General features: G+C 41.2%; 1 protein-coding gene across 40 annotated transcripts in view; it reads left to right on the top strand.

Annotated features, from left to right (window-relative positions):
- LOC125961818 (metabotropic glutamate receptor 7-like) overlaps positions 1-21,609 on the top strand; it is a 411,772-nt gene that overhangs the window by 86,125 nt on the left and 304,038 nt on the right. The window lies entirely within an intron of this gene.

The following is a 21,609-nucleotide window of genomic DNA, read 5'->3' as shown; positions in this document are numbered from 1 at the left end:
CGTATACACTAATATTATTCTTAAAGCCAATTCTGATAAATCCTTCGGGAAAGAAAGAGATGCAGCCATCTGTTAATGTGGCTTCAGCTTCTTGGTTTCCAAATGTTACAGCTGTCATCAGACCAGCCATTCCACCTGGGGCGGGGCCAGGAGGTTAGAGGTTAGAGTTGGGTTAGGGTTAGATCTGTCCACTAAGGACACAACTAAACGGCAACAAAATCTTGGGGCGACCCCTCTCTCTTTCCTCGAGTGCTTTCGCTAGCCGGTCCTACTTCCCCACTCCTTTGGGAGTTTCCTTTTCCATTACATAGGCAAGAGGGCGAGAGGTCCCAGCTTTCATCATTGTGAGTGGTTTGGCTGGGTGTGTACGTGCGAGTAACTCTGTGTGTGTGTGTATGTGTGTGTGTGTGTGTGCGTGTGTGTATGTGTGTTGGGGGAAAGTGGAGCTTGCTACAAGGGGCTTAGAAAAACTAGTCGCCAATTTAAAATATTTTCGGAGTGTTTGAATGATATCTTAAAAGCTAATCCCACTCTCAAATTCAGCGAAATGAACAGCACAGATAAGGAAGATGAAGAGGGTGGAAAACCCAAACAGCGGAATGGAGCTGTCCATGCCGCGGGAGTGACAGGGGAGCGCTCAGAGGAAAGCAGCTCTGCAGAGAAAGTCACTCTGGCTCTTGTCTCTCGGTCCACCAGCCGGCGACGCTTCTTCTATAAAAGCATTCCTAGAAAATAACCCTAAAACCGGGAAGGGTAGCGATCGTTGAGCGCAATTTCCAGGAGCCGGTCCCCGAAGCCGGTAGAGGTCCCTCTCCCCCCGCGGCTGGCGCGGAATGTGGCGATCCGGCCCGGCGCGGGGGATGATTTCTTGCGGCCGGAGCTCGGCGGCGGAAGCAGCTGCTGCAGCTTGCAGGTGTGGTGGGGCCGGCCGAGCTGACCACGCACAGACCCGGCGCGGCGGCACTGCGGCCCCGGGGCAGCCGGCGCCGGGGACATGCGCTGATTCGATCCCTCCGGAGAAGGTAAGCAGCCCGGCTATTATTAGCGTCGGCCACACTGCGCGGTGCTTTCTGCTTGGTGAGTAATGGGGTTTGCAATACAGAGGGAAGACGGGGAATATCCCTGCCGCCTTCTGCAATGGGAAAAGGAGCAACAACTGGAATTGAAATTGAAATGTTAATCAGCCAAGTGCTTGAGATTATTGGAGGAGCGGTGTTACTGGGCAAACAAAGCAGGCGGTCAGCCTCTGTAATCTTAAGATAATCAACCATTGCTATGCCACACTCGCTTAGATATTGAAGAGGATTCAGAATGTAAAATAATTTGAGTTGCACTTTTACGTTGCTACCTTCAACCTTCGCTTGGTTAATTTCTGGTTTGCGAGCAGCAGGTTCTTGTCAGCAGCCTGGAGAAGTAATCGGAAATCTTCCCTCTCCTTTTGCCTTCCTCAGTCTTCTCCCTTTCCAGTTATCATAATGGGTCTGCACATCTCAACGTCAAACACCCACTTCAATACTGAACCTTTAGAAAGAATCTCAAATTAGAGGAGAAACTTACCTCCTGGAGTTCAGCTTGGGTTGAGCAGCACTTGTCCCCACTTCTCCGTTCATTTACCATCTTCTCTTGTCAATCATTTCATTGATTTCCCCCCCACCCCGCTCCGGGGATGCTGTGCCCATTAACAAGCCAGCTCTTGTCAGCTCCTGTCCACCACCTCTGTTCCGTGACTGATTTTTCAAGGACCCAGTAGGGGAAACTAGGAGAACTGCTCTGCCATGTGGCTTGCAGTCTCAGGTTTTATGGTAGGAGGGTTACTTTCTGGGTTGCCTCTGGCCAATCATCTTGCTTAGCCCATAGTGTGACTCAGGGTCCTACCTGGTGGCACGTGCGTCTCTCAGCCAAGATGGATTCCAGCATGAAGTATTCTGGGAGGTTGGCTGTCTCCTCCCTCTTTTGAGCTCTCCCGAATTCTCCCGGTTAATTTTCAGCACCATGTTCCTTATCTGGACTTCCTGCTGTGACACAACTCAGGTAACTGGCCCTGGTCAAAGTGGGGGGGTTTCAGTCGGTGATCTCCTAACAACCAGAGGCTTTGAAAAACTTCAGCATATTTTGGGAAAATGAGAAGATCACTTTGTATGCATAGGCCTGTGCACACAAAGGCTGTGTACATTCCTGGGAAAGGCCCCAGAAGGCCCTAAGCTCTCCTTTCATCTGACCTGGTAATTCTGCAAAAGCAGAAGTGAAGTCTAAGGTGGAGTTAGAAAATGTCTGCCTAAGAGTTAAAGGTATGCCCCATACACATAGAGACACCCTTGGCGAAAGTTGGGATATTTAAAGATATTTAAAGAAATCTGTTCAGTCATTAGCTGACCATCAAGCTAATTGAGTGGTGACTTCAGTGACCAAACAGGAAAGTAATATATACATTATAGAATTAGTACAAGAAAGTCACTAAAAAACAAACAGCTATAACAACAAACTTTGAGTGGGAGTTCTGATTTCCAAAACTGATACATTAAGGAAACTCTAAAGGTTTCAATACAAATTATGAGACATGTAAAATAATGAGAAAGTATGGTGCTCACACAGGAAAAAAGTAGTCAACAAGAAGCTATAATATATATGTTTAAAAAAAAGAACTAAAGGGAAAGCATATATAAAGAATTAAAGGAAAGAATGAGAACAACGTGTGACCAAATAGAGAACACCCACCTGCAGCCCTCTCTAGGCTTCCTGTTCGACCTAAGAGGGAGAAAATTGAGAAATACCACTGAAAGTCATAGGCAGGGATACAGACTCACCAAAAGACCAAGACCTTACCATACAGCCATAGAAAACTTCCTCTCCCACACACCTTACCACCACATCATTTAAACTCCTGTATAATAACAGGAAATACAAGTGAAAGAACTGCATGTCTCAGACCTCATTTAAGAAGTATCTAAGGAAACCTGAAGATTACAGGAGTGACAAAAACAAGGATATCAGAGGAAATTTTAACCTCTCACTCCTACAGCTAGAGCAAGCAGTAAGCACAACCTAAATCTCAGTCAGGTAAACTTAAAACCTCACACTAGAGGCCAATTTATCTCAGTTCCTTTTACCCAGTACATCATTTCCAGCCTTTAACAAAAATTACAAGAAGGACTACAAGACAAAAAACAAACAAACAACAACAACAAAAAACACAGCATGATAAGATGAGCAAATATCAGAACTGGACTCATATTTGGCAGAGATGTTGGTATTATCAGACAGGGAATTTAAAATAACTAATAAATACGGTAAGGGCTCTAATGGGAAAAGTGGACAACATGCAAAGATGGATGCATAATGTAAGCAGACAGAGGGAAACTCTAAGGAAGAATCAAAAGGAAATGCTAGAAGTCAAAAACACTGTAACAGAAATGAAGTGTGCCTTTGATAGACTCATCAATAGACTGGACACAGCTGAGGAAAGTATCAGCAAGTTTGAAGAAATGTCAATAGAAACTTTCAAAATTTAAATGCAAAGAGAAATAATAATGAAAAAGAACAGAATATGCAAAAGCTGAGGGACAATTACAAAAGGTGTAATGCGTAATGCATAATGGGAATACCAGATGGCAGAGGAAGAAAGGAATGGAAGAAATGTTTGAAATAATAATGACTGAGAACTTCCTGACATTAATGACAGACACCACACCACAAATCCAGGAAACTCAGAACAGAGGGAAGAATAAATTAAAAAGAAAAAAAAAAAAAAGCTAGGCATATCATATTCAAACTTCATAAAATTAAAGACAGAGCAAATCTTAAAAGAGAAAAACACCTTACCTATAGAAGGACAAGATAAGACTTATATAGAACTTTTATTCAGAAACCATGCAAGCAAGAAGAGACTGGAGTGAAATATTTAAACTTTGAGAGAAAGAACCCAAAGATCTAGAATTCTGTACCCAGGAAAATTATCCTACAAAAATGAAAGAGAATTAATTTTCACAGACAAACAAAAATTGGGGAAATTTGTAGCCAATAGACCTGCCTTGAAAGAAATGGTAAAAGAAGTTCTTCAGAAAGAAGGAAAATGATAAAGGTCTGAAACTTGTATCTACATAAAGAAAGAAAGAGCAGCGAAGAAATATGAGGTCATGTTGGTAATTTGAAATCAGCCACAATGGAAGTATGTACATTTGCATGTTACTAATCAGTCATACAGCTGCAATTAACATTCCCAAATAGTTTGTTAAACTTTTACCAACCCCCCATGTGATATCAGCCTTATTTCTTTTTTTTAAAAGGTGATCATCTTTCAGGACAAAACATGATGAGCTGATAATTTTACTTCAAAGTCTGATTTTATCAGTCCTGTTCCTGGGACTCCATCTCCAAATTATGGCAATAGGTAATGGGTTGCCATATTTATAATTCAGTAATTAGTTTCTGCCTTTTTCCTTAGTCTTAAGTTTTAATATGTTATTGTTTTTGTTATAATTATTGTAATTGCTTTTCTTATTTTCCTCCTCCTTCATCTCTTTCTTATTTTTGTCTTTCCCTTTTATTATTGTTTCTTCAAGAGACAGTGGTATATGTGTGGAGATACTGTATCAGGGACTGTCAGCTATATACATTTTTCAAACAGAATTTCTCCCTATATCTTTTTAAGCATTTATTTTTATCTAAAAAATACATTCACATTGTACAAACATCAGAAACCATAAACTATAGTGAATATATTCCTCTTTTGCTCCCAATCTCTGCCCAATTAACTTCTATCCTCTCCTTCTAACAGGTAATTCTTATTATTACTTGTTTTTTGCTTCCTACACACTTCATATAAATTTTTAAAATGTGTGTCCTGGCAAGTTCAAATATCTATTTTTTTCTCTCCCTTTTAAAACATGAATCCTAAATGCTATATTGGATACCACGTACCTTGCTTTTTCACTTACTATATTTTGAGATATTTCCATATAAGTACATTAAAAGTTTATGTTTTGTACATCTACATAGTTTTTAATTGTGTGGATAAAGCGTGAACTACTACTCCTATAGTTTTCCTTCTCAGTAATCGACACTATCTTTTCATTTGCTAGAGTCAGACACTTTAGTGTCATATTTGACTCTTCTCTTTCAAATTCCACATCCAGTTCTTCCACAATTCTTGTTGGCTCTACCTTCAAAATATATTCTGCATCAATTCTTTTCTTACTAATTTCACCAATTCTACTTCTATCCCAAGCTATCACTGTATTCCTTGACATCTTTGAGTATCACAGAGCCCCAGAAGCTTATCTGTGAGTTCCTCTGCTTTTGCTAATATGCTCCATGCTCAGTGGGAAAGACTTCACACCCAGGTAGTTCCCCTGTTAACCAGACCAGCTGTACCCCATCTGGATCTGAACCTAATATATTTTACTCCTCTGTCAGTCTGCAAAATTATTCAGACAAACCAATCACATCCTCAAGATGTGAACTGGAATGGGGGTGGCCCACTTGTCTCTGGTTACTACAAAGTCTGCCTTCAACAGCCCCTGCTGATTCTTGTAACTCTTGTGTTGCCCTGCATAGTGTGTGGAGTCCTCCTCTCCCAGGTTATGAGTATGTTTGACTAATAAACTGCCGTCAATCTCATCTGTTCAAAGTTGAATGTCATATCTTCAGCCATTTTGTACTATTTAGGGTATGGGACTCATCCTTCACCGGTGGCGTGAATAGGATGTAGTGAGAACAATCACCATCTAGTTCAGTTTTCTCTTTCATAACTATCACATTCCCCTCCCGAAGTCGATTTTCAATACTGCAATCAGTGTGTTGAAAACATGAGTAATATGTATATATATATATATTTTTTGCAGTACACGGGCCTCTCACTGTTGTGGCCTCTCCCATTGCAGAGCACAGGCTCCGGATGCGCAGGCTCAGCGGCCATGGCTCACGGGCCCAGCCGCTCCGCGGCATGTGGGATCTTCCCGGACCGGGGCACGAACCCGTGTCCCCTGCATCGTCAGGCGGACTCCCAGCCACTCCGCCACCAGGGAAGCCCGTATGAGTAATATCTTGAAAACCCTCTACTCTAACCCATCCAATGGCTTTCCATCTTGTAGAGTAAAAGCTCAAGTCCAAACAGAGCTTACAAAGCCGTACATATTCTAAGCACGCTATTGATCATTGACCCACTCATCTACAGCTCCTGTTCCCATTCAATCTGATCCAGACACACTTGTCCTGTGCTGTTCCTTCTTGGTATGTTTCCAAAGATGGGCCAGTGGCAGCAGGCCATTGAGCTCGATAGAAACCACAGCAGTTGTTTAGATCTTAGATCAATAGACTATTTTTTTTTTTTTAGGGAGGAGTATTTTATCACTGATATTGTTTACACTTGTCAGTTCATGAAGATAATAAACATTTAATCAGTCTTATTATTGATTTAAGATGTTCTGTATACAATGCACAACTTATTGACTACAACCATGGTGAACTACTTCCACTGACCACACCCTCCTTTGCATTTTAGGGTGTTTGCACTGGTATTCCCTTTACCTGAAATCTCTCCTCTGAGTTTCATATGGCTTATATATTCACTTTTATCAGGCCTTTACTCAGATGCCATTTTCTTATTAAGGCCTCTGTTACTACTGTGTTTAAAATGGAAATCTTATTCCCATTCTTTACGTGATTGACATGAAATAGGAAAGGTTTCAAATTCAGAATAAAATGTTTTGTAAATATTTATGTTTTCTCAAAATTCAGATTGGTTTTATTCTACAGCTCCAATTTTATACCCACTTCTAAGAAATTGTAAAAGACAAGCATTTTTATAAAACATTTGTGTTAAATCCAAATGGCTGTCAATTTACTTACATACCTCATTAGACACAAGTTAACCTTCAGACCTTTAACTTTAAAAAATGAAGCTGAGATGAGACTATGTGAAGAATAAGGTATGTTTTGCCTCTCCTTCAAGAATTTTGATGCCACTTTCTATTATGGAAACTCCCAGAATGTATTGATACTGATAATTACGATGATAATAATTGAGTTAGTTACCATAGGCTAGATACATTTTTATATACTTTATTGAATTGTTGTAATAATACCATGAGACTGGTATTATTATGTCCCTATTACAGATGAGAAAAATGAGACCAGAGTTATCAAGTCATTGAACTAAGGTCACCCAGCTGGTAATTGGCTATTAGGGTTTTCACTTAGGTCTACTTCCATCAAAAGCCCTTGCTCTTAAATAGAGCACTATGCATCCCCTTCGTGGAAGCAAACATACCAGAAGACCGAAAGGTTTGTGTCAATAATATTAGAATATTAGGATGGAGTAAACGAGAACACATCTATATTCAGTTTAAGGTGGAAAAACAAAAAGTGAAATCTTTTGTTCATTGATTTGGGACTAGCAGTGCAGGGGTCTGTGAACTATAGTCTATTTATTGATGATAGGACCTACAAATGTTAGTCATTTGGCAGGTAGAAATACAGCTCCTGATCCAATGTTAATGTAATAAATTTAAATGCTACTAAACATTACTTTGGTAACTGCAAACCAAAGGTCTGCAGTCATTTGCATGTAATGTATAAATAAGCATTTTGACTTACATGTTGTCACAAGCATAAATTCAGTTTACTCTTTCTAAAAGCCAGAACTTGGCTATGAACATTAAAGATGACTTGTATGACCGTGTTAATCTTTCCACCTCATATTTCAATTTTTATGAGAACTTTATTACTAAATAATATATCTCCATGCTCTCCTTTTGTAGCACTACTGCCCATTACTTGCCTAAACTATACTCTGTCATTACTTTTAGCAGTTTTATGCCTCGTATACTGTACAGCCTGTGATGATTGTCTTTCTAATAAATTCTTCATCACTTTCAATATAATCATCTGCATTGCAGCTTCATTAATCTCCTTTCATTCAAAGATCCAGGTAGGCAGCATCCCGCTGAGTAAAAGGTTTTAAAAAACTTAATTGGGCCACAGGAACCTGCTTCTGGGCTTTAGTCAGTGTCATGAAATATGGCAGCTACTAATATAATACTGGTGGCTTTTGAATAACAGATTAATTAGGAACATCCTTATGTAGAGAAATAAATGGAGTGTTCATGACATGATTTTCACTGCAACAGTAAAATGCAAAAACTCAATACTCAACCAAGTTTAAACCTATCCTTGTTACCTTGATGTGTGCAGGTTTCGGAGACTCAGAAACACACTCCTGCCAGAACCTCTTCATTTAAAATTAACTCATATACCTGTGGCTCCATCTACCACAGTAATTGAAGGTAATGTACTCACAGGTTTTGCCTTCTATCTCAGCTACCCTAGTTAATTATGGTCATTGTTTGGGGCAGAATCCCTTATCATCTAAACTGTGTGTGAACTGACAACCAACACTCCTCTTTCTTTTCCTTCAGGGAGTATCCTGATGATGTTTGGGGAGAAGGCCAAGACTACCATAATCTAATAGACAAATATTCTGAAATTATTGACGGTCATAAATGGGAAGGGTGATAGTATCTCCAGCTCTAAATTAGAAAATCCATGAAGAAGAAAGAAATTCCATTGATGGGGGAAAATCTAGGAGTGGGTAGGTACTGGCAAATCAGATGTGATAATATTTGGGGGTAAACCCAAACTGACCAAATGATCAAGGGGATTTTTCATTAAAAAATCAATGCATGGTATGGATATATATACTGAGTTTTAATATCTGCTTAAGAGGTGACTTGGTAAGGAAAATCCCATTTAGATTTTGTAGAGCTTAACTAAGACTTAAATAAGAATTTAAAACTAAGAATTTTAAGAATCTAACTAAAAAAGAACTTTAGCCAATTAGGCTATTATGTTGTAATTTTAAAATGTGAGTGTGACACCAGCAGTCAATTTGATAAGTAAATCATGGCATAGTTATGCATAGAATACTATAAAAATGAGAATGAACAAATAATATCTCTGTACAAGAATATGGATGAAGATCACAAATGTACTGCTGACCAAAAGGAGCCAGACCTGAAAAAAGATATACTGTATTATTCCATTCATATAAAGTTCAAAACCAGGCAACGCTGATTGACTCCTTCAGCCCCAGATCCTGGAAACCGCTTATCTGATTTCAACCCCTATACCGTAGTTTGCCTTCTATAAAATGTCATACAAATAGAATCACATAGTGCTTAGATTTTTGTATCTGGCTTCTCTCACCTACAATAGTGTTTTTGAGGTTGATCCATAGTTTTGCATATATCAGTAGTTTGGTTCTATTTATTGCTCGTTTAACTCTGTCTCATTGCTGAGAATCTTATCGTATGGATGTGCCATGTGTTATTTATCTATATATTTACCTGTTGATGGATGTTTGGCTTCATTCTAGGTTTTGGCTACTATGAATAAATCTGCTCTAAACATTTGTGGGGACGTGTGTTTTCAGTTTTCTTTGCTAAATACCCAGGGCTTGGATTGCTGGATCATATGTTTAACTTTTATTTATTTATTTATTTGTTATTTATTTATTTATGGCTGCACTGCTTGGCTTGTGGGGTCTTAGTTCCCCGACCAGGGTTTGAACCCACGCCCTTTGCAGTGAAAGCGCAAAGTCCTAACCACTGGAACTCCCGGGAATTCCCTATGTCTCTCTTTAGAAGAAACAGCCAAACTCTTTCCCAAAGTGTTACATTTTGCATTTCCACCAGAAATGTATGTGTTCCAGTGGCACTTCACCTTGTAAACTCTTTGTATCACTTGTTTTTCCTTTGTGTGTTTGTTTTTTTAAGCTACTTTTTAAGCTGTGTAGTGGTATCTCATTGTGGTTTCAATGGAAATTTTCTTAATGAGTAAAATTATTTTAAGCATATTTTCAGGCAATTATCTGCCACTCACATTTCTTCTTTGGTGAAATATCTGTTGAAATATTTTACCCATTTAAAAAATTGTGTTGTTTGTTTATTATTGTGGGAAATGTTTATATACTTTAAATCAAAGTTATTTAATGGATAGATATATGTTTTGTAAATATTTTCTTTTTTCCCTCTTTGTTGTTTTATAAACTATGGCCTTTTTTCTAATTTTAGAACTAATAATTTTTTTTTTTTTTTTTTTTTTTTTTGCCGTACATGGGCCTCTCACTGTTGTGGCCTCTCCCATTGCGGAGCACAGGCTCCGGACGCGCAGGCTCAGCGGCCATGGCTCACGGGCCCAGCCGCTTCGCCGCATGTGGGATCTTCCCGGACCGGGGCACCAACCCGTGTCCCCCGCATCGGCAGGCGGACTCTCAACCACTGCGCCACCAGGGAAGCACCACAAATATTATTCTTGTTTTGATCCTCCCTCTCCTCTCACCACTTAAAAAGCCAAAAGCCATTCTTAATTTGCAAAACTAAGCTGCACAAAAACAGATGGTGGGCTGGATTTGTCTTGCAGGTCGTAGTTTGGATTCTGGAGTTTTATTCTGACATCTGCACTCTTACTCAAGTTGTTTCCACTGCATGTCTTGTCTTCCTGGCTTTCTTTCACTCTGACCCTCTTCAACAGCTCTTCTATTCTTATCCCTTCCATTGAGTTCTGCCCACACCTTTTGGTGGATCTCCTTCACATACTGACTTCTAGTGGCTCTGCTCTTTGTTAGCTGGAGGACCTTGGGCAAATTATTTAATATCTCTTAGTCTTAGGTTTCTCACCTGTAAGATGGAGATAATACTAGTACCTACCTCAAGGTATTCTGTGTGTGTGTGCGTGCGTGTGTGCGCGCGTGCGCGTGCACACACACACATTAAATGAGATAGTGCATATAAAGCACTCAGCACAGTGTCAGATATACTAAGTGCTCACTAGTGTTATTTAAGTTATTTAATGTTACTTAAGTTAAGCATTTATGTTGTTTAAGTGTTTTGTATGTAATAGTTTTGTTCCTTCATTTGAAGCTTCCCAGATGCTAATGTTTTTCTTGTGTTCTCACAACAATAGCCTAGGGCTCTATTTAAAGCAGGTGCTATAAATATTGAAAGTACAAAATGAGTTAAATTTAAGAAAGCTAAACATTTCCAGAAATAGTTATATGGAAGGTAGGAATCATAGCAGCAGCCCAGGCCACACCTACTGCTGGAAACTATAGGGCAGGCTTGTATGGCATTCTCAGGCTCTCAGTATGGTGCCTCTTCAAATTCCTGTTCAGCTGGGGAAAGGTTAAGCGCTCCTTGTGGGAGAGGCAGACCCACCCCCCTCAGCTCTTAGCCCTTGACAAGAACACTTCCCGTCTAGCCCCAAGCTTGTTCACCTCCCCCAACAAGTCAAACTCAGAGGCTAACCAGACGCCCCACCACCACCACCCCTTCTTACCAGGCATTTAACTACCACCTTTACACACCCTTGTGGGATCTTACCATCTCCAAGTGACTTTTTAACCTATTCCTCTCAACCACATGTCACATTCTTCATGGAAGGAGTTTCGATGAATACAGCGTTTTCTGTCTGGTTACATTTCCTATGATAACTCAGCGCTTGCCTGCCTCTTAACCCAGCTCAGTGTGCACTGATCAGGTTGCTATTGGGTTTTGGATAAAAACCTTTGCTCCTTGGGAAGGAGAATTGCAGTGTCTGTCTTAGATTTGGTCCTCTGGTCCGGCATAGGGAGAGAGGGATCTGAGGCAGAGTTGAAAGTGTTTCAGAAGATGCTCTGAGAGATACTATGGTAAACTGCTGTTTGGATATAAAAGAGGGACACTGGATTGGGTGAGAGAGGCATCCTCTGCACTTCTGGATGGTTCTTCTGTGCCTGAGAGCTTGCAGGGTGGGTACAAATGTGCCACTCTGTCTGATGGGAGGGGACAGACAATGGGCTTCAGAGGCATGACAAGGTTCCCTCATGCAAGTTTGCACAGAGAAGGCCTTGTCCACTGGGCATGAAACCTGGTAGTGAGAAACCACTGGTGTGGAGAGTGTGTGGACAGTAGGAACATGGACTTTGGTGTCAGATGCTCTACCACTTAACTAATAATTGTGGACTATTTCTCTGGAAATCGAGATAATACTTACTATATAGGGTTGTTGAAAAGATTAATACATGTAAGGCATGTGGTAAGTGATGTTAAATTATAAGAGACATGGGTCAGTAACATATGAGATATTACTGGCAATGTGACCCCATTTGAATCTATGAAGAGTGGTCTGGCGTTTAGACACATGAGTCACATATGTTTCCATGTGCCTTGGGTGGCCATGAAATTAAGTGGTCTTTTTTCTCTTTTAAAAACCACATCCCTTTAATAGAAAACTGCAGCAAACACCATGCAATATGTGAAAAGGACCACTTATTTATTGTCACTACATGTCAAAAACCAGCTGGACCATTTTCTTGTAGCAGATGTTTGCCAAATTAACTTTGGAAACAGAATTCATGTAGGGTATTTCTGTTAGCACAATGAATGCAACTAGGACACATACAGATAAATTTTTGAAAACATTTTTCAGGAAATGTCAATACCCTCTTAATTTAAATGTCAATACCCTCTCAGGAAATGTCAATTTCCTTTCAGGAAATGTCAATACCCTCTTAATTTAAAAGAAATTCATTTACAAATGATCTGCAATTCAGAACAGCTTTAAAAATTTGACCATGAAGACTTAAGAACATTTAATTTATGTTGTTTGTGGTAATGGTAATTATTAAGTGTGATAATGTGCTTTATAATGAGAAATATATATTTGGTCATTGTCCTATTCCTGGCACAGAGCTCCTAAAATCCTTGGAATTTTCTGTGAAGAGAGCAATAAAGGTGTCTTTTGTTATGTTAATGAGGTTGCTTTTGAAAAGCTCCTAAGGATGGGGGCTGGCTGCCAGTGGAGGCAGCTGTGTGAACAGAGGGTGGAAACTTTCAGCCCTGCCCCTCAACCTCCTGGGAGGAGAAAGGGTCTGGAGACTGAGTTGAATCATCCGTTGTCAATGATTTAATCAATCATGCCTATGTAATGAAGCCTCCATAAAAACCCAAAAGAGTGATGTTTGGAGTGCTTTTGGGTTGGTGAACATGGGGAGACTTGGGGAGAGTGATGTGCTTGGCGAGAGCATGGAAGCTCCAGGCCCTTTCCGTATACCTTGCCCTATCTATGTATCTCTTCCATCTGGCTGTTCCCGAGTTACACCCTTTTATAATAAATCAGTAATCTGGTAAGTAAAACATTTCTCTGAATTCTGTGAGCCGCTCCAGCAAATTAATTGAACCCAGAGAGGGGTTTATTGGAACATCCAATTTATAGCTGGTTTGTCAGAAGCACTAGTGACAAACTGAACTTGCATCTGAAGTGCGGGGCGGGGGGCAGCACTCTTGTAGGACTGAGCACTTAACTTGTGGGATCTGATGTTATCTCCAGGTAGATAGTGTTAGGACTGAGTTAAATTGTAGGACACCCAGCTGGTGTTGGAAGACTGCTTGGTGTGGGGAAAAAACCCACACAAATTGGGTGCGGAGGCTTATTAAGAAATAGAGTTATCTTCTGTTGATTCATAAGGAGTGTCTAATTCTTTTTCATTCACAAACAAGCTGTGCCAGGACCTGGGAATAAAAAGTCTATTAAGAATTAGCCTCTGCATAAATTGTAGCAATATTTTTTTGGATCTGTTGACTAAGGCAAAGGAAACAAAAGCAAAAATAAACAAATGGGGCCTACTTAAACTTAAAAGCTTTTGCACAGCAAAGGAAACCATCAACATAACAAAAAGATGACCTACTGCATGGAGGTAAATATTTGCAAATGATATGACCCTTAAGGGGTTAATATCCAAAATATACTAAGAGTTCATACAACTCAACATCAAAAAAAAAAAAAAAAAACCTGATTAAAAAATGGGCAGAAGAACTGAACAGACATTTTTCTAAAGAAGACATACAGATGGCTAACAGGCACATGAAAAGATGCTCAAAATCACTAATCATCAGAGAAATGCAAATCAAAATCACAATGAGGTATCACCTCACACTTGTCAGAATAGCTATCATCAAAAAGACCACAAATAACAAATATGAGTGAGGATGTGGAGAAACGGGAATGCTTCTACACTGTTGGTGGGAATGTAAATTGGTGCAGCCACTGTGGAAAACAGTATGGCAGTTTCTCAAAAATCTAAAAATAGAACTGCCATATGACCTAGCAATTCCACTCCTGGTTGTATATCTGAAGAAAACAAAAACATTAATTCAAAATGATATATGCATCCCAACATTCATAGTGGCATTGTTTACAATAGCCAAGATATGGTGGTAGCACCCTAAGTGTCCATCAACTGATGAATGGATAAAGAAGAGGTGGTAGATATACACAATGGAATATTACTCAGCCATAAAAAAGAATGAAATTCTGCCATTTGCAACAACATAGATGGACTTGGAGGGTATCTCACTTAGTGGAATAAGTTGGACAGAGAAAGATAAATACTGTATGATATCACTTATATGTGGAGTCTAAAAAATAAAACCGATTTACAGAGAACAAACTAGTGGTTACCAGTTGGGAGAGGGTTGGGGGGAGGCATAAGATAGGGTAGAGGATTAAGAGGTACAAACTACTCTTTATAAAATAAATAAGCTACAGAATATATTATACAGCACAGGGAATATAGCCAATATTTTGCAGTAACTATAAATGGATTACAACCTTTAAAAATTGTGAATTACTATGTTGTACACCTGAAACTTATAAATCAACTATAAGTTAAAAACAGAAAGAAAAAAAAAGAATTAGCCTCTACCCTCAGGGGTCTTTCAGTCTAATTGGGAATCAGGTAAAGTAACACATCCACTGTGGTAAAGGGCTAAGATTCAGGTGTGCCTTGTGTCCTGTGGAAGCCCAGACTGAGGGGCCAGGGAACACTTCTTGAAGGGGTGCAACTTGAGAGATGAGGGAAAGTTTGCAAAGCAAAAAGCATGCAGGGCCTTTCACTCAAGCTGACAAATGCAGAAAGCAAGTGTTTACCTAGGGAAGCCTGAGCTCTGGCATCCTGAGTTTCCACCACTGTCCACCATTACGAACTCTGAGACCTGGCAGGCTTAGTACCTTTCTAAGGTCTGGCTACTTTTCTGACCAATGGGGAATTGCTCCCAGAGCCAGGTGATCACGGGGCATCTTTTGGCCGCCTCTGCAAAGACCGCCCTGGGCAGCAGAGGCGCGTAGGAGCTCCCTTCTGGGAGGCGGTGGATGTTCTCAGGCGCTAAGCTGGTGTCCGGCTGGGCTAGGCGGAGGACGGGTCCGGAGACAGCGCCCGCCAGTCTCCCAGGCAGAGAGCACTCCCTTAAGGCCCCAGATGTGTGTCAAATCAGAGGCCTGACCTCAGGCCGAAGCTGCAGGACAAGCAGACCAGCCTCCCGACCACAAAGTCTGGGCGCCCAGCGGCTGCTCCGCACAGGGCCCTGGAGCAGGTGAGTCCCAGCACCAGGCCCGGAAAAGCTGTTTCTCACGTCGCTACAGCCTTGTGGGTCTTGGGCATAAGAGCCCCTTGGTTTTCAAAGCTAGACGTTTGGGGGCTCGCCTCTCAGGTGCAGGTCTTGGAAGTTGGGGTGCCTGGTGTGGGGTTCAGATCCTTTGCTCCTCGGAGACACTCTGGCTGTTGAGTTCCCTCCTGACTGGGGCGGGGAGGGGGCGTGGGGGAGGAGTAGGGGTGGCGTTTATGCCGAGACTGAGTCCCAGCCCTTCCCACGTGCTGCCTGTGGGCCTTCTCCTTGGCCCCATTTATAGAAGTTGCTCAGTTTTTAGGTTTTTTCAGAGGAAGTTGTTCTATTTGTATCTGTAGATTCAGTGTGTGTGTTGCCATCTTGAACCTGAGTTTTAAACGGAAGTACTTAATCATATATTTTTTAACAAAGTCTATAGTAAATCAATATTTCTGTCTTCCTCCTGAACAAGATTAGTATTTTTAGAATGCTTTAACTTCGTTTAAATACTCCTCCCATGGTCTGCTGTGAGAGGCTTTTCCATCTTCTGTGCCATTTTTATCTAGTATTTTAATTCCATTTTGTTTTTCAGTACAAAAAAGTTATCATTTATGTATTTTTTTAAAAAGTAGACTATTTTTTAGAGCCGTTTTAGGTTCATGGCAAAATTGAGTGGAAAGTATTGAGAGTTCTCATATACCCCTTGCCCCCATCCTCATTATTTTTATAGTCAGTTCTTACTTAAATTTACCAACGGGTGTTCTGGTTTTTTGCGTCCCATTGCTCCATGCATCCCATACCTCCCTTCTGAATTTATTTCCATTAATGTGATGTGAACCTTTATTATAATTTCTAGGAATGCAAAATAAATATATCTGTAGTTTTTCAGGGGTGAAGAACTTCTAGTTGTTGCTTCTGTGGGCTGAGTCATTAGAATTCCTGTTTTTTTTTTTTCATAGTTTAGGTGAGTGAGGTCATCTACATGGATATTCTTTTGAGAGTACCATGCATGCCTGGGATGGGAGACCTCCCATGAGATGTTTTTTTCTGTTTGCCTCTGTCCACACTCAGTAGTGTTCATGAGTCCCCCATCAGTTTTTGTTTTAAATAATTTTAGACTTAACAGAAGAGTTGCAAAGATAGTACAGGAAGCTCCCACATACTGTTCACCCAGCTTTTCCTATTACTGCAGCCCTTAGCAAGCCTACGATTGGCCTTCAGCAATTTGTTAAACATTTCTAGCTCAATTCTTCCTAATGGCTTATATGGTGTCCAGAGGTGTTTGTCCCAGCCAGGCAAAGGCCTGGGTCCTGTTTCTTCCTGTGGATGCCTGTTTTTCCTCAGATTCTGGGTTGGTTATTGGCTCCGTGACCTCCGCTTTCTGATGAGTTCATGAAAAATTGTTAATTTGCCGTTTGTCTAGCTTGTTCCTTGTTGTAAGTGTGAGTGTGATGCTTTCCAAGGCTATGTCTCCAAGTGGAACCAATTTTGGCGTTACTTTCTTCTTCTAATTTCTGTACTGCTCAGGTGGTGCAAATTTGGGACCTGCACTGGCGGCCAGCACAGCTTCAGTGCTGCTGGCACAGTTGGCTATCCGTGTGTTGCAATGCTGGGTTAGTAAGCCGAGATCCTTTGGTCTCTGCTTATGGACAGGTAGGTGGGTTTTATTTTGCTTTTTTTTTTTCTTTATTTTTGGTTCTACCTTTGTAGAAAATTGTGGTTACCAATGACTCCATGGGGATTTCCCTGAAGATAGAAATGACCTAAAAGAATACCTTTTCTTTATTTAGTGTTTCTGTTTTCTAAGATACATGGGGGCTTCCCTGGTGCTGCAGTGGTTGAGAGTCCGCCTGCCGATGCAGGGGACATGGGTTGGTGCCCCGGTCCGGGAAGATCCCACATGCTGCAGAGCGGCTGGGCCCATGAGCCATGGCTGCTGAGCCTGCGTGTCCAGAGCCTGTGCTCCGCAACGGGAGAGGCCACAACAGTGAGAGGCCCGCGTACCGTAAAAAAAAAAAAAAAGATACATGGACTGCCTATGCACCTCTGTGGCACTTTCCATATAATCTGATCTCCATGTGATTTTCTTCTATTTTTTTCTGCTTCCATTTGTTTTGCATATATTAGATTGGAATCACTTTGAATAAAGAGGACATAATTTCTACTCTTGTACACCATGTTAGTGCTGAGCATGTATGTTCATTCAGCAAATATTTTCTGATCCCCTGCTGGGTGCCACAAACTATTCTAGGACCTGGGTGTATAGTGGGGAGCAAGAAGAAAATTTCCTCGCTTTTTAGTATTGTGAGGAGTCAGACACAGAATAAATACGTAATTACCAACTATGATAAAGAAAAGTACATGGTGCTCTGAGACCTAGTTTATGGTGGGGGCTCAGAAAGACTTGTCTCAGGGAGTGACTTTTAAATTGAGACTTCCAGGCAAATAAGACTTATGGGAAGAGTGGGAGGGAACAGCATCACAGACAGCGAACAGCATATGCTAAAGTATTTTGGTGGCAAAGAGTGTGGGGCATTCAGAGAACTGAGCAGTCAGTGAAGCTGGAGTGAGTGAGGAAATGAACCTGAAGGAGTGGTCAGAGGCTGGAAGATACAGGGTCTTGAAGGAGTTGATACTTCATTGTAGTTTTGGCAGCCATGGAAGGGTTTTGCTCTAGTTTACATTTAAAAACATTACTCTGGATGCTGGGTAGAAGACTGATAATAAGGGAAAGAGAATGGGAATAAGCTGATAATCTGGGTGGTCCGGGCAAGAGAGTACAGTGGCCTGAACAAGGGTAGGAGCAACAGGGATTGAGGGAAGAAGGACTCGAGGTACAGTCTGGATGTGGAAGGGGCAGGACTTGATGATGCTGTGTTTGGGGGAAGGGTAGTTGGGAGGCAGAGGAAAGTATCAACCAATGCTTTCAAGCTGATTTATTCACTTCCTCTGCCCACTCAAACAAGGGAAGAAAATTGTCATGTGAGTCTCTTTTTTCATGATTTTCACTGAGCAGAAACCTGCTCTATAGCCACCTAAGTCTGGTTTGTCTTACTCACTGTGTTCCATTCTACATTCTGTCTTGTCTAGTGGGATTTTCATTCTCAACTGCATTACTAGCTGTTTGGGGGTGAGGCGGGGCAGGGGGAAGGACTATGTTGCTTTCATCTCCCGTCCTATGTAGCACTTAGCACAGTCCTTTGCTCAGATGCTGAAAATCATTTTTGAAATATACATTTCTTTTGAGCACTTTATGTTTCTTCAGTTGGACAAGAAAGATTTCACTTTCCTTTGGACTTAACCCTTCTTTCAGTTTCTAGTCCATTGGTAAACTATGGTGCACGTGGCATATGGATTATAAATTCAAGTTAATTTTTCCTCTGCTCTTTGCTTTTAATCTACAGTAGAATCGAGTTGCTGGACCAGCAAAAAGCCAAGTGCTTTATCCAAGCCTGGTATTTGTATTTGTGAGGTGAGCTCCTGAGAAGCACATTGAAGCATTTTGCACATATGTTTTTCTCTTTTGCCTCTGTGGTAACACATTTTCCTAGCTGTGCTTTGGATTTTTCCCATTTCAGTTTTGAAATTTCCACATGGGGTTTAGCCACTTGGTGAAGTGCTCTCAGCTTCCCTGCTCACCATCAGGTTGGCTTCAGCAGTGAGACCTTTGATATCTTTCTGTTTTTCTGAGCTTGGGTTTACTGCCACACTTGCTGGCCTCTGGCTTTATTTCTTTCCCAGTATTTTATAGTTGTAACGTATGGGCTTTTCCTTTCAACAGTTCTCTGTCCTCAGGGAAGCACTCCGTCTTGTCTGTTCCATGGTTTTTGATTTTGACTCTGTTGCTACCCAGCTGTGACTATTGCAGCTTGAATCACAGCACCCCAGAGCATGGACCACTTTTCTTCAGTTTGCCTGTTTCTCATCTTCTCTGCCCTGACATTGTTTCAGACATAGTTTTTAATTCGGTGGAATTTTTCTCATTATTTTATTTCTTAGTTGCTGATTCCAGTCTGTCTCTTTAAAATAAAGCCGATTCTGTTAATTTCTTTCTTTCTTTTTTTTTTTTTCTATTTGGCAATGTGGAGATTGCCACTGCTCTTGAGAGCTGCTTTCCAATATGTCATTACTCAGCCTTGGAAGTAATTTTAGAATGTTGTGTGCCCCTGACTGTGGAACACCGCATTACCAAGGTCCCGAGTGTGGCACATCTGAAGGTGGGGGTGACCTGAAGAAGAATCTGTGACATTCGTACAGTGCCGTGCAGTTTACAAGGGACCTTTAAATCTGTGGTCTTGTTTAGTACTCACAATAAGCCTAGGAGTGTGGCAGGGCATTATAATTTCCTGTTTTAAAGTCAAGGAACTTGAAGATCATAAAGTGAAGTGTTTTCCCAATGTCGCCTAGCTAGAAGGTGATGGAGCCAGACTTTGAACTTATGTCCCAACAGTGTCTTTATAATATAGGAACTTTTCAATATCATTTAAATTTCAGGCTGGGATAATCAGGGTAGATTTCAGGCACAATTGGATTCAGGAACTCAAACAATGTTATCAGGGCTGAGTCTTGCTCTTGGCTCTGCCTTCCTCTGAGTTAACTTTCTCTTTATCCAGGCTCTTCTTTTGGGGAGCACTGTGGCTTCCAGTAGCTCCAGACTAATATCCACCAATCTGGGGGAAAGGAGAACATTCGTCTCCTGCAGAAGAACAGTGTTTGCTTTGCATTGTCCTTCATTGAGTTAATGTTTATCTCTGAGTCAATCACTATTATTAAGAGGGTTGTGATGCTGATTGGACAGACCTGAGTCCTGAGTCACATGACCTCTCCTGCTGTTCGAGGTGTGATCAACTGGGCTTAAATCATGTGACAGGAGAGTGGGTGGGAAGCGGTTCCCTAGAAGAAAATTGAGGTATTGTTACCAGAATAAAAGTGAATGCATGTTGGGCAGACAAGACATGAGATGTCTTCTGTGCTAGATATTTTCCATTTGCCCCTCAGGTCTGCTCACCGCTCTGCTCTGTGCCCCAGGAATCTAACTTGTATAAAGTGCTTTGATGCGCTCCCTTTCCCTCAAGTTTCCAATTACGTTTAGCCAGTGAAAACCTCTGGCAGGAGATTAGAGTCAAGGAGAAGAGTGAGGGAGGGGTATTTATTCCACCAAGCCCTGCCCTGTGAGGCTGCCCTCTGAAGCTGAAGGTTACAGCTCCTGCCAGGCAATCTTCTTTACTTGGCTGGCCCTGTATCCAGTTCTGCTAACTGCTTTCCTTGTTCGTTCAAGCCTGGAGTGGTAATACCCTGGGGTATTGTACAATCCCTTTTAGTTTCCCTACCCTGTGCTCACACTTTTGTAAATGGTCCCTTTGTTAAACTGTCCTCAAGTTACTAAATTTCAGTGAGCCATACCTTTCCTGACAGGACCTGATTGACCTCTACAGGTAGGAAAGTAAAAAGCCAATGCATCCACATTAAAAATGATTTGGAGCTTCTGTGGTGTGAGGTTAGGAGTTGAGAAGATTTAGTGGGCTATGAAAAGTATGATCAAGGTAGGTGTGAAGGATGGCCACAAGGAAGAGGGAGTAGCGTTTTCTGTGTGTGTGGTTTTATTCAATTCAGAGTTGTTAGAAGTTTCTAACAATTTGTGCTATCTAAAAATCAATCAAGCTGCCTTAAAGGTAATGAGCTCACCATCATTGATGGTATTCACCTGGACAGCTCTAGTGACACGTGATTTTTCAGGGTTTTTTCTGAAGGGGATTCCTTCCTCAGATAGTCGGTGGGCTAAATGATCTGGAGAGTTCTTTCCTACAGTTCAAGTGATGCAGGAATTGCCTTCGCAGAGGAAATTTTCATTTCTTCTCTCCTTTGGGGACCTTCCTAGCATCCCCAAACACCCTCTGGTGTGAATGTCAAGAATCAGATGTAGTGAGCTCTGCTTTGTTATCTTGTCAGTTACATGTTAAAGGCATTAAAAACCCTCACCTGTGCCTTTGCCATCACAGATGAGCAGATGTCCCCAAGTGGAAGCCATGGAGAGGTAGTCTCTGATGCTTAATACTAATGGTGTACTATGTTGTCACAAAGAAATCAGCTGCTAGTCCTAAAGAATTAAAATTACGTCAGCAATAGGAAATCACTGTCATTAACTATTGGGACTAATTTAATATCTGTGAAATGGTGTTCATATTCCTTTATA

Source organism: Orcinus orca, chromosome 17, assembly GCF_937001465.1.
Source record: "Orcinus orca chromosome 17, mOrcOrc1.1, whole genome shotgun sequence".
In the NCBI taxonomy this organism is placed as follows: domain Eukaryota; kingdom Metazoa; phylum Chordata; class Mammalia; order Artiodactyla; family Delphinidae; genus Orcinus; species Orcinus orca.
This window is presented reverse-complemented; position numbering and strand designations above follow the sequence as displayed.